Source organism: Gossypium hirsutum, chromosome A11 (assembly GCF_007990345.1).
Source record: "Gossypium hirsutum isolate 1008001.06 chromosome A11, Gossypium_hirsutum_v2.1, whole genome shotgun sequence".
Taxonomy (NCBI): domain Eukaryota; kingdom Viridiplantae; phylum Streptophyta; class Magnoliopsida; order Malvales; family Malvaceae; genus Gossypium; species Gossypium hirsutum.
In genome coordinates, this window is record NC_053434.1 from 52040299 (window position 1) to 52040937 (window position 639).

The following is a 639-nucleotide window of genomic DNA, read 5'->3' on the forward strand; positions in this document are numbered from 1 at the left end:
TAGTATGTTGATGAAAAATGAAAGATATGTAAAGATAATAGTTTGTGTTAAGTTTTGGTGATTTGAGAGTTAGGCTAAATTACAAAAATAAATTTTAAAGACCAAATAAATAAAAATGTATGATTATAGGTATAAAGATTCGCTAAGAGGGACCAAATTTTATTGGTTGTAAAAGACTAAATGTGAAAGTGCGAAAATTAGGGTAAAATGTAATTACATTAGCTTATAGACTAAATTGAATAAAATATGTAAAACGAGATTATTGAAATGTTAAGATCAAGAACCAAGAAATTATTAGATCGGGAAATCAAAGTATTGAGTAGATCATTCCGGACATCAGAATAACAATGATATAAAGATTTATAATATGCTGAAATGAAATATAAATGTATATATAGCTGAATATGATATGTGTGAATTATATGTTAAATAAGCTTGGTAAGCTAGCTATAAGGTGAAATGCTAATGTTAGTATTGATTGGTAATATCTGTTGGGGACAGCAGCAGTAAGGTGATTTGGAAAATCGCCATAATTGTAGGAGTTGAATAGAAGCTGAGTAATTATGTCATTAAAGCTTGAAAGTCTATTTTCTTACAAAAGAAACTATAAAACAAAAGAGTTACCGATCTTGAGATATT